Source organism: Mus caroli, chromosome X, assembly GCF_900094665.2.
Source record: "Mus caroli chromosome X, CAROLI_EIJ_v1.1, whole genome shotgun sequence".
NCBI classification, from domain to species: domain Eukaryota; kingdom Metazoa; phylum Chordata; class Mammalia; order Rodentia; family Muridae; genus Mus; species Mus caroli.
In genome coordinates this window covers 41970480-41981380 of record NC_034589.1, presented here as the reverse complement: position 1 = coordinate 41981380, position 10901 = coordinate 41970480, and the positions used below count along the sequence as shown (strand labels likewise).

At 37.5% G+C, this 10901-nt stretch overlaps 1 protein-coding gene across 6 annotated transcripts in view; it reads left to right on the top strand.

Moving 5' to 3' along the window:
- The first annotated feature begins 4052 nt into the window (after positions 1–4052).
- Enox2 (ecto-NOX disulfide-thiol exchanger 2) overlaps positions 4053–10901 on the top strand; it is a 281316-nt gene continuing 274467 nt past the window's right edge. For 4 of the 6 annotated variants that reach the window (XM_029472964.1, XM_029472966.1, XM_029472965.1 and 1 more), the window contains exons 1-2: positions 4053–4192; positions 5506–5554. The gene's annotated coding sequence lies outside the window, so the exon portion shown is untranslated. Of the gene's footprint in view, positions 4193–5505; positions 5566–10901 lie in introns of all 6 variants that reach the window. The other 2 variants (XM_029472963.1, XM_029472961.1) reach the window with 1 other exon arrangement.

The following is a 10901-nucleotide window of genomic DNA, read 5'->3' as shown; positions in this document are numbered from 1 at the left end:
TCTGATGCTCTCTTCTGGTGTGTCTGAAGACAAAACAACTACAGTTTACTCGTATACATAAAATAAATAATAAATCCTTTAAAAAAAAAGAGCTCCAATCGTTTGTATGTAGTGAATTTGCCAAAAAGCTTTAGTCAATTGCACTATTTTATTTTAGAATTAAGCCCAAAACTATGAGCGAAATAAACCATGACTATGTTTTCTTCCATATTTTATTGCAATGACACAAAGCTACTAACACAGGTGCACCAAAGACCATGTCCTAACATGACACAAAACTGGATATGAGACACTGGATGAGCCTGGGTCATTGACTATAGACCGAGATCTAATTATTAGACTAAGCATAATCCGTTATCATAGACATTAATTGAAACTTAGCTTGATGAATGAATCATTGAGCACACATCCTATTCATATTGTTGCATAACATTTCTATAGACAGCAAAACCACTATGCATATGAACTCCAAAACAAGAGATAATCCTGGCTAAGTCTCAATTCTAGAAATAAAAGTGATTGCAATATTGACTAAAAGCTAAAGTGAACCTTGGGAACTAATATTTAATGTGGTATATACAAAACCCGTCTACAGACTAAGCCCTGGTGATACTCTTAGAACCAGGGTTCTTATACATTGTGTTTCCAATGAGGTATAACCCAGGCCATTCTGGATGACTGTCCACCTCAGTGTGGGTTTTTACACTGATCAAAGCATCATCTTGGTCCATTGGCTAAAACTATAACTTTGGAGCCTAATATCCGTATCAAGTTCAATAGTAATGTTTACTTGATGGCCCACTACCATGGCACACAATGGCCTGTAAATATAGCTACGGATAAACTACAACTTATCCTGAGACAAGATTTAAATCAAACATTCACATTGCAAACCTGAATCTAACTGTAACGTCATGAGGTCTATACTGGCTCTGTAGAGAGTTTGAACGTTTTCCTATTAACTTCTCTCTGAATCCATCCAGCATTATTTACCAAGCATTATTTACCAATATTTCAGAAAAGGGCCACCACTCCATAAATTTGCCCAACTATACAGCAGTGTGTCAAAAAGTATACTAACAGTGAATCAAAGAGTATAGATTTTCTACATATGAATGCCCACACATTTTAATAAGACATGAAGGAAATTCATACATATATACATATACACATACTCAGAACAAGTAGCATATACATATATCCATATATACACACATACATATACAAGTATGTATGTATATGTATACACATACTACATACACACATATATGTATACACACACATACACATATACACACACATATACCCATTGGTCTTGTTCCTTTATAACCCCCTAATTAGTATATTGTCTTATCTGTATCCCTTTTATCCCCTCTCTTCTCTTACTACTTGAGATAAGACTTCAAGCACTATATGAATGGGGAGGGGGAAAGTGGACATCATTGTCTGTTACATAATTTTTGTGGAAATGCTTTGGGTCTTTTCTGTTTTGCATGATATTGAGTGTGGTAGGCATACCAAGAATTTTATCATGAAAGAATGTTAGATTTTATAAGAAGCCTTTTCTGTATCTAGTGAGAAAACGTGGTTACAACCCTTGAGTCTACTTAGGTCATGGGTTACATTTACTGGTTTACATATGTTGAAACATCTCTGTTTCTCTAGGATGAGGCCAGCTGGACAGTAGTGGATGAACTCTTTGATGTGCTCTTGAATTTTACAAATTCATATTCCACTAAAAAGAAAAATCTAAAATAAGTGGATAAACTTCTAGATACATATGACTTACCAAACTCGAGCTAAAAGGAAGTAAGTAATATAAAGGGACCAATCAGATATAATCAATGAATCACTAAGCGTACACCTGATTAGTATTCCTAGATAACTTTTTGATGGGCAGCTATCTAGATATTTTATTGAGGGTTTTCATCTATGTTCATCAGGGAGATTGGTCTGGATTTATTTATCACTTTTTAGAATAAGGGTTACACTGATTTTATAAAAATAATTTGGAAACGTTCTTTCCTTTCCTATTTTATGGAATGATGAAAGGAGTATTGATATTAGTTCTTCTTTAATGGACAGGTAGTATTCTGTGCGGAATCTATCTGGTCTTTGGAATTTTTTAGCAGGGAGATTTATTATTCCTGCTTATAATTCATTGATTGCTATGTGTTTCTTTATATTACTTCACCTTAGCTTAAGGTTAGTAAAATGTATTTAGAAGTTTATCCACTTATTTTTGATTTTTCTTTTTAGTGGAATACAAATTTGTAATGTCCTCATGATTCTCTGAATTTCCTCATTGTCTGTTATAATGTCTCTCCTTTCATCTCTAATTTTATTAATTTGTATCATCTTTCTCTTTCTTTTGATTAATTTACAATCCCTTAATGTTTATTTGTTTTGAAACAGTCTCACTATGTATCTTTGGCTGCTTTGGAAATCATTATGTAAAGCAGTCAAACTTTGAATTCATAGAGGCTTGCCTGCTCTGAGAAAGTATGTGCACGACCACACCTGGCTCTCTGTTTTCTTTTGCTTTTAATGTAGGCACTTAGTGCTATAAAACTTCCCCTTAGCCTAGCCTTTAACATGTGCTATTTATTTTGATGTGTTGTTTTCCTTTTCCATCAATTCTAAGAATTAAAAATTTGTCTCCTTGAGTTTTTTGACCAAATTACCATCCAGTAGTGTGTTTTGCTTTTTTGAGTTTGTGTATTTCTTATAGTTTCTATTGCTGTTAATATCTACACCTATTCCACTGTGGTTCAATAAAATGCAGGATATTATTGCAAATTTTCTTTTCTTTCTTTGTTCAGTCTTGATTTGTGTCCTAACATGTTAATTTTGCAGAAGTTTCCATGGGCTGATGAGAAGAATATGTACTCTTTAGTGTCTGAGTGTAATTTCTGTAGATGTCTGTTCAGTCTATTTGATTTTTGATGTTGTGTAAACTCTAGAATTTCTCTGTTTAGTTTTCATCCTGCCTATTGGTGGAAGTGGGGTTTTAAGGTCACCTACTTTAGATGTGCTTGCATTAGTATGTGTTTTTAGATCTAATGTGTCTTTTATGAAGTTGGGTCTACTGGTGTTTATCCACCCATTTATTTACTGGTCTCTTGTTACATAGTTTTACTTAAAAGATGTTTTCTTGAAGATATGTAAGATATTTTTCTAGTTGTATTGTGCATCTGTTATGAGCTATAGCATTATACTAGTATATGGCACAGCCATCAATCTTCACTACAAGAATACAGCTTAACTGCCTACCTATTTAGTAGATTTCTTTTGGTATCTCCACATCACATTTATTTATTTAATTATGACAAGTCCTAAAGGAAAACATAACTCCCAATTAGAAGTACCTAGTTTTCTAATGACTCTAATAAAAGGCAAACTTTTACAAGGTATATTTTAATTAAAATTTTAATCTTAGCAAAACAAAAATTATATGTTCATAGCACATGTGTTTGATTATGCATCTGAAGAGGCTTAGGCAGGATTAATTAGGATTCTTAATTCAAAGCCAGTTCTGGGCTAGATAGCAGCATTCTGCCTTTAAAAAAAATCAACCATATTCAGACTTCAAATGAAAATGTCAAATTATAATGCAATGCAAACATTCTTTCTCAAAACATAAATATTTTTCTAGTATTAAAAAGAATCTCGAACTTTAATCTGTCTCTACAAGCTCTGTATACCTAAGCTTGAGGGTCCTTGCACACTAAACTACAATACCCATAACACTGTCCTGCATTTCAACTCAGGGTTTTCCGAAGCTTGGTGTGAGAGGAATTGTGGGTATCTAGAAGAAAGCATTTTGACTTCATCTCCCAGAATCCTCTAGCATCCCTTGAGTATCTCTACATAAGCAAATATTGGATAGTTCTGAGGAATAACAGTTTCCAGTGACCTCAAACTACATTTCCCATAAGGCCACATGCTCGGGCCTCGCGGTTCTCTGATGCCCTAGCCAATGGGGGAGGCTTCAATAGTCACCTTGTAGGTTAGAGTCCAGCTATTGGGCCCCATTGCCTGGCCTAGGCCATCTAGTGGAAGGTGCACAGTTGGGAAGACAGTTGTGGGACACACCCGACCCTGAGGGCACTCCGGGTCCAGGAACTTCCGAGCGGGTCCGATTTTCCGCGGCTGTTTAAGGAGTAGCGCTTCGGTAGCCGGGGAGCTGGAGGTCAGCGAGGCAGAAAGCCCGAGTGGCAGTGGCCGGGGACTGTGGGACCGAGGGGGTCTAGGGAGGAGGGTGCTTCCGGGGCCACCGTCTTTGGCGCCTAACTCCGCCCAGCCCGCTTCTTCATGGGTGGTGGGTGCCTTGACTGGAGTTGGGGAGCAGGCACCAGTTGCCTGAGCATCCAAAACACAAGCACGTTCCCCCTCCTCCCAACTCTTCTCTTATTTCCTACCTCCACCCGCCCCTCTCCCACCACCCAGCATAGGCTCCTTCTTAGGATGAGAGAGCCTCCAATAAGTGGCATCTGGATTCCCCTTCACAGCAGGAGTTGGGTGCTCTGCCCCCCCCCCTTTAATTTGTTGCTCAGCTCTGAGCACCTACCACTGCAAGTACACACACAAACCCCACTCGACCCCACCCTGCACCCCCGTTTCCTCTAGGCCAGTGGAAATTCCTTGCTAAACCCAGGGCTTGATTTTCTGTCAATTTCCTTTTCTGCTTCCTGATAATGAGGTTCTCTCTCTCTATCTATCTATCTCTTTCTCTTGGCTCATCTCTTTTTACTGGCCTTTTTCAACTAGTCATTGGAGTGGAAAAGGTGTTCTTCAATTTCCAGAACGGATAGGGAGCAGAAAAAAAGGAATCTTACTTTTGAGAAATACACAATTAAGGTTCAGTACAGTGTTTGGGTGAGGGTAGAAGGCAAATTGGACCATTTAAAAACCTGGAGCATATTAAGGGCTTCCAGCAAAGTCTGATTAACACCAATATTCACAGACACTTAATGGGCACACCGTCTCTGAAACACAATATACACTGTGAAACACATTGCATTAATTATTACATATTATAAATTGAGCAAAAAGTGTTCCGGGTTTAGTGGAAGGACATATAGATAGGATTGAGAGGCTGCTTTGTAAAAGTTCTAGCCTAACTCAGAGCTTCCTGAAGTCTTGAAACTTACTCTTTCCTTAGAACAATCCTAGTATGCTTTGTGGAGGAGGTTACCTTTCATTTGGGCTCCAGTGGAATAAAAGAGATTCAAAGGGAGCATAAGAGGAAGAAAATGCTTCTTGATGATGCAGGACTTGGAGAATAAGATGTGGGGTACAGGAAAGGGAGGAGTGTATGACAGAGGCACACATGGTTCTAGAAGAGGTATCAGCAGGGATATATTGAGAGATAATACTAGGATAATATTGGGAGATCATAGTGACATGACAGGTAGAAGAATATGCAAAGTTTGAATTTATTCTGTATTGAATAAAATTAAGGACAAAAAAATTAAGACTGGGTGATTTTCCTTTTCATCCTAGGGGAACCTGATTTGAGATCAATTCTTGGAGAACACAAAGAAGTATGGTGGTATGTTCCAGGTGTGAGTTTAATTTAAATATAAGGAGAAACTTTTGTCTTGTAGATGTTTTATTTGTAGCTAATCTTCGCCACAACCTGTATCTGTCAATTAGAAAGCAAAGTGCCATAAACATAATAAGAAATGAGTTTGCTGTCCTTGTGTAGCAGATTACCTGAATTGTAACCATCTGATTAGAAGACAATAATGACTCCGATTTATTGAGCCCACATAATGTCCAAGAATCATAAGCACTTTGTGACACTGTCTGAGAGTCTTTTATGTACTATTATTTCCACTATTTCTCTAGAAGAAGAAACTAAACTGGGTATTTTAAGCAAATATCTAAAGACAAATAGATTAGAGATAATCGAGGTGGAGTTTTGGTGTACAAACTTCTGACTTGAATGCCCATGCTCTTCGCCCACGGTTTCCTAGTTCTGATGTGTGTTTTTGTTCATGATTTTCCAACTGTGGCAAGGAAAGATTACTTTAAGGTACAATTGTTTATCCTGGAAGAAACCCAAATGAGTCATTTGGATTTTTGTGTCAGAGTGTGTCTGCTGTAAAGTCGTTGCCAATACCAAATTAGATTAACTGTTATAACCATAGTTGATTATGCCTGCCAAAATTATAGTCAATGTATCTTTTTCTAAATTAGATGATTCTATACAAAAAAATTATGTCCAACCTTTACATCATTTGGGTGTAGACAGTTCTTTGGGTTTTATTTCATTTCAGCTTTTTCAAGGGGACCCAGGTTACTAGATGTCCTCTGGGACCTGAGTACACATGAAATACAAGAAGATACAATCAAATACAAGGCCTGAACCCTCACTGGATTTAGGGGAGCTAGGTGACCACAGTTGTGAGGTACCATGGAGTAGAAGATTGTAGGAGAATGGAAACAGGTAGACAGAATTGTGGTATGGTGAGGAAAGAGTAGCTAATCAGAGGAGGGGGTTATGGAAATGTCTTTTGTGAGGAGGTGACATGATAGACAGGCCTTGAGGGAATAAGGAGTTTGCAGGGCAAAGAAGGGTAGAGAGGAGCCATTAGAGATAAAGGAATCACTCTGAACGATGTGTGTCTCTATAGGAGTGGAGTGTGAATAGTTCGTCACAGCTGGGTACAGATGTCTAGGCTAAGGAAGGTCCAAGCAAAGCACACTACAGCATTTTGAGCATGATTTTTGAAGAATCAGCTGTAATGGTGCTAAATATGAATACACAGGCCCATTGGCTGTCCAAATGGGGTACATAGACCAGTGGTAGTTATGTGGTGCTCTCACACACATTTAAAAGTTCATTTGTTGCATACTTGAATGTATCAGAAAAAAACATCTGGATTAGTTCATCAAACCTAAGGTTGCATAGTCTTAAGTTGATCTAAGGACAAATATTCAGTAAGAGTATGACAATGTTCAGCATCACCAAGTTATAACCTCATGTAATTAGATGTAAGGAATCCAGTAGGAAATAGAAAATAACTCGACATTTTCAGGAAGGGTGCATCACTAGCACATTTTCACATTTTTAAGGTGACAGGGGAAAGGACAGAGTGGAGATACTTATTAGTTAGAATTAGGAGGAATTGGTACATGTAAATATTATTCTATTAGTGTTACTACTTGCTTGCTCTTTATCTTTTATGATGAGCATAATATTGCCAGAGCATGTTATTTCGTGCATTAAGGTAACAGCCGGGTGATGGTTACCTTTCAGGAGAGTGGATTTGGGTTATGCAAAACCACACTTCTTACCTCACTGAGTGCTACTGAGACTCTTCAAAATTCAGTTGACATATGACCATCTCTGGGAAGCCTTTCCAAGAAACAATCCACATTTGCATGAATGCACACACAAGGCAGGGTTAGTGTTCTCCCTGCTGTAGGGCCCATACTACTTCTAGTCTACAGCAGCTCGTGCTGTAGTATCATTCTCTGGATGTTGCTTTCTCCGTTGGTTGTAAACTCCTGAGGGCAGGGACCATCCCTATCTTGGTTGTCTCTATACACTTAGAAAGTGCACCTGGGACAATAGACATCTAAGAAGTGGTTATTGTATGGAAAACCATACCAACATCCCCAAGAATCCAACTGTGGAGCTTGGTAATGCAGGAAATTCAAAAGTACGGAAAAAGGTAAATTGACAGATACTGCAGTTTCCCCACATTTGTTACTTTTGCTGAACCTAACAGTTAAAACACTCATACTTTCACTTTTTAACATTGTAGACATGTTTGTTATCTTTTTCAGGCCATACAACTCCCAGTAGAGTGTAAAATATTCCAACTTAAAGGTTTACTTAACTTTCACATGGCACATAAGTCTGTGTATGTACACACAGGAGAATTGCTGCATTATTAAATATATACAAATAGGGGTTTGCCATAAATGATAAGATTACATATGACTTGTCCTTTTTGTCTGTTGTATATATTTATTATCCTAATTTTACAGAGAAACATTTGTTTATTAGTTTTAAATAATTTCGTAATACTGGATTTCTACTACCTCTAGACCAACTTCTTTCCCATCTGTTTTACATATAAAAGATGTTTTATAAATCACAACTCTGACGCTATTCAGCCGCCATATAAATAGTTCAAAGGCTGCCCACCATCTTTAGGATAATATCCAAAGTTTTTTAGGCTGACTGATGAAAGCTTTGTAAATCACCCCCACTAGCATCAATTTTACCTCATAGAACTTATTTGTTCTTGGAACTGTAGGCTACTGGCAGGCAGATGTGAAATTTTATAGTTGACCAAATGTTGATGTGGATTATATAGGCTAACTGTTTTTATAACACACAAACTACGGATATTTTATCCTCAGAACAGCATATTAAGTACATTCAATAGTTATGACTATTTTAAGCTGGCCAGCAGAGGCAGAGTTACGTGAGTTTGAGGACAGCCTAATGTATATACTAAGTCCCAGGCCAGCTGGAGCTACACAGTAAAACCCTGTCTCGGAAAAAAATATTACTATTTTACAGATGAAGATTAATTTAAATAAATGATAGAAGCAAAGTTCTCATAAGGAACTCTGTTAAGAAGAGCCATCAACCCCCTTCGGTGGTTTAGTGTTTTGCATTTTCCTGAAATCACCTGTTGGTCGTTGTCACTCTGTCTAGGGGTTTGCCACAAATGCTAAGATTTGTGTCTTACTTCTTACATTCCCTCTGGCAAGTTGTATGTGATCATAGCATAACAAGAACAGTCCAAAACTGATGTGGTTTTAGCACATAGTGCTTTGTGTTGTGTTAATGTATAGAAACCTTTCCTTACTTGCACAACACTTCAGACAAGGGAAGTGGACTAGCTCCAATTTCTCTGTTTTCTTTTTTTTTCTTCCTTGGAATTCTGTGTTTGGGGGAACTGGGTTGCTGATAAAAAACTAGAGAAAATCAGGATAAAATTGAGTCTACAAGGAGGAATGCATGCCATGGGCCCAATATCATTGGTCAATTTACTTTTAAATGCAATATAAATACATTTTTAGTGATGTATCCCCAGGGAAGACATTGATTGGTTTCTACAGTTACTCCTATTTACAGAATATAGCCCATGCATGCACTATATTCTTGTGTTAAGTGATCTTAGACATATATATGGGGATTACTATAAAGACATACAATTACATGAATGTCGGGTATCGAATTTTTCTCTACAAAAGTATATTGGTTGTCATATAGTCACTTAGTATCCTGCAGCATTATCTTTCCTTCATTTTCCGTACAAAATAATAACCATTGCGCAAAAATGGATGATCTTTAGAGGACAGAAGTTATGAGCATAAATCATCTGGGAATGAAATAATATTACTTTGCATAGACTATGATATCCCTTTTAAGACCATTAGTTTTACAATTAATATGCCTTTGTACTAATAAAAAAAGAATCTGTAATTCTCCAGTTCAACATTGAAATTACAGTTAAGGTTTCAAATTATTCAGTGAATTATTGCAGGCTTATTATGTGGAATTACTGTTCTAGGCTTTATACCAGATACTCATAAATACTCATTTTGATGCCTCGGAGGTTTTGTGTGTGTGTGTGTGTGTGTGTGTGTGTGTGTGTAGAGAGACAGAGAGAGAGAGAGAGACAGAGACACAGAGAGAGACAGGCAGACAGACAGACAGAGACATACAGAGAGACACAGAGAGAGATTAGTGAATGAACTTCAAGAGCTACTGAAAGGAAGAGGACACTTAATAAGCAAGTCCAACCTCTCAGTATAAATCCATCCAGCTGAAAATTGGACTGTGTGCCAGAAAGAGTGTACTTTTCTTTCCCCCCTTTTCCCTCTGTGGAATAACTAGGCAGAAGTAAGTCAGCAGCTAGCTGATAAGCAAACGATATACTTGTCTGTTTGTAAACAGTATTACCTAAGAAAGGGAGGGTTTCTGCAGCGCCAGCCCAGTACAAGCTTGCCAGTGATGTGAGAATTATGATTGTGTCAGCTTTTCCAGGGTTTCTGTCTCTGCTGCAAAGATTTGGCAGACACCTCAGACAAATTTTATGTCTCTTAAATCTTCCTCAAGCGAGGTTTGGCCCTTAGATTTATATGTACAAAAAAAAAAGCAAAGTGTTTACCTGTTTGACATTTTTGGAGATCAAAACAGACTCAGTTGTTTTTCTAAGTTCAGCAAAACACTTTAGTTTTGTCTAAAGAAAAGGATAAAGATAATTGTTTTGTGCCAGCTTTTAAGAAGCAGCCCTGATGTGGACTTTTCAGAAGTCACCTGATCAATAGCCGAAGATTTATAGGCTTCAGCTTATGTTTGTTCCTGGTTTTTTGTTTGTTTGTTTGTTTGGTTGGTTTTGTGTGTGTGTGTGTGTGTGTGTGTGTGTGTGTGTGTGTGTGTGTGTACAAAGTTTGACGTTGAGCTGGTCTTAATTTTCCTTCTTTAAACTTTACTGATAACAACATATAAAACATTGTAAAGTGGAGAGGTAGTGAAGTGCATTGATGATGTCTGATGAACAAAGACTTTTAAAGCTCTGTTTGCTTCCTCTTTGTGATGTTTTGTTTACTGGTCTCTTAAAAAAAATAGTGCTCTTGGCATCAAAATGATAGGTGAGAATAAAAATTGGAGAGCATTCAATGATTATCCATTAACAGGGCTGTCGAAAGGTTTGGTAGGCAGATCACAAGTGAAAGTTTGGCTGTAATTCAGAAAAACTAAAGTATTATATGGAGAAGGTTGTATAAACAGTATTGCTTCTGTGGTGTACTGTGAAAAACAAAGATGGAGAACCCCCTGGTAAGGCCCCTTCTCATCTGCTCCAGCTGCTCTTTTTAGCAACAACAATTGCCAAGAAGAATTTCCTGGGATGGAAACTATTCTA